This window comes from Otolemur garnettii, unplaced genomic scaffold, assembly GCF_000181295.1.
Source record: "Otolemur garnettii isolate 467f Iridium unplaced genomic scaffold, OtoGar3 scaffold00182, whole genome shotgun sequence".
Taxonomy (NCBI): Eukaryota; Metazoa; Chordata; class Mammalia; order Primates; family Galagidae; genus Otolemur; species Otolemur garnettii.
In genome coordinates this window covers 4,750-6,935 of record NW_003852577.1, presented here as the reverse complement: position 1 = coordinate 6,935, position 2,186 = coordinate 4,750, and the positions used below count along the sequence as shown (strand labels likewise).

The 2,186-nt window shown below is 44.0% G+C and overlaps 1 pseudogene; it reads right to left on the bottom strand.

Moving 5' to 3' along the window:
* Window positions 1-952: 952 nt before the first annotated feature.
* Window positions 953-1,950, bottom strand: LOC100956552 (annotated as a pseudogene).
* Between the last annotated feature and the right edge of the window lie 236 nt (window positions 1,951-2,186).

Sequence of the window (2,186 nt, the reverse complement as noted above, 5' to 3'; positions counted from 1 at the left end):
GTTAACCAGTTGGATGAAAGTATTTCAAATTGTATATAAAACTAGCACATTGTACCCCATGATAGTATTAATGTACACAGCTATGATTTAATAAAAAAAATTAAAAAATAAAACTTTTACTGCAATATAACAATGAAGTAAACAGTAATTAGACACACCTACCAATTTTGCCTCTCCCCAACAAAAAAATGTAAACTGGAAAATAACTTTGCCTATTCTGGTACAGCTTTTCAAATCATGTTAGAAGGGTCATCCTCAGTGATCAAGAAATTTTTAAATAGCAGTAATTATTTTCATCTTAAGAAAAGGCTCCCTTTCTCCCCTCCCACCCCAAGTATTTAACATGAAAGAATGGGCTTCCTCAACATTAATTTTATAATTATTTGTGAAGCAGCAACAAGTAACTATCAATAATTTGTCATTTCTGTTTACAGATGCTATAAAATTTTTTTTAAATTTCATGAAGCCATTATCCAGTGTTGCCATGAAACAGAGACTGTAAATTCTAGGTAGCAAAGATTCTTTCTGGGGCGGCGGACATAGTGAGACTCTGTATCAAAAAAAAAAAAAAGAATTCTTTCTGAAACCAATGTTAAGTCAAAGAAATATGAAGCAGGGCATTACACTAAGTTTCTGGATCTAGTACACTAAAAAGAGTGAAACCTAGGAAAAGTTACTTACTGTTTTATAGGAGAAATAAAGACCTACAAAAGCTGATTTTTGGTTGCGTAGTATTTTACACACTGTGTGGAGCTGTGGCATCTGCTAATTGCCGCAGACGTGCCCTGTAGTTATTTCTGCCCTATATCCTAGGTCCCTCCCTCCCCACCCCTGACATTCTATTACTTTATACCAAGTACAGTGGCTATGAGCCCAAGTCATCTCAGATAATCCAGGGAACGAAGTTAGTGTAATGCACTGGTGTGATGTGTGTGAGATACAGAAAAGTCCCTTTCAATCTTCATCAAAGTTCTGCTGTAGAAGAAAATTGGCAGCCAAATTCTCATTCTTCTCACAAGCAAACTATGCTTGTATCACAAGTCCTTCAAGAAATCCTAATGCCTTTAACCTTTCCACAGCTTCTTTCTCCTGAGACCTAACTTGACTGTAGTTCAGGTGACTGCTTCCAGCTTCAGCAATTCCTCCACTGCCACCTCCTCCTCCTCCTCCCTGACCACCAGCTTCTCCAACTGGTTCATTTAACGTCTGAATAAAATGCTCCGGGTGTTGGCTAATTTGTTGCAGTAACTGAGGATTCTCTCTGTCTATGTTGTAGCAATGCTGGAAGCAGGGAAGGATTTTGTTGAATAATTTGTCTCATTTGTTGAAATCGAGGCTGATTCCCCAAAACTTCAAGGGGATGTCCTCCAGAACTTGTCGTAGTTGTCGCTGTGGTAGTTGCTGCCACCGCCGCCGTTGCTGAAGACTGAGGAGTCCCAGTGCCAGCCGCCTGAGGGGGGTCAACCACAGCCTGATTTTCTCTATCTCCAGGGATTCCCATTAAAAGATAGTCCACTGCTCTGCCAGGGTTGTTGAAACTGGCTCTCAGGGCTGTGATTACTTGCTCTCGTTCATAGCCCATTGACATGATCTCAGTTACCATATCTCATAAGACTGACCTGTCACAAGGGCACGTGCATCTTCAACAAGTTTCACCGGGAGGAACCCGCTGGTGTACTATCAGTTGGTGTCTGTGCTGGCTTTTCTGCAGGTTGCTTTTGTTTAGCTGCACTAGCGGTGCAGGTTCGGCAGATGTTGTTGATGCTGGAGTAACGGATGCGGGAGCCGGGCAAGGGCTGGGGCCTGAGCCGCAGTTGTTGCTGTGGAGGTGGTGGTGACAGGATTTGATTGCTGAGCTGCAGAGTGTGCTGGTGTTGATACTGCTTTGGGCTGCACATTTGTCACCATAACCACCACAAAGTTTTTCTCATCCATTTTACATTCTTTTACAGCAGTATCAGCATTGAGGATTTTGCCTGCATAAGTTCATTTCTGACCTGCTAGCGGAAAGGCATCGTTCCCCTTTTCAGACTCAGTCTTCTCTTTCAGCGCTTTCACCGTCTCGTCTGGGTGGCTGTCTATGGTGAAGGTCTGCCGCTGCAGGGTGTTCGGCGTCACCTGCCTGGTGTGGCCGCGCAGCCCCGCTGCCGGGCCTCGCCGGCCGGGCTCTGGGGCTCGGGTCGCCC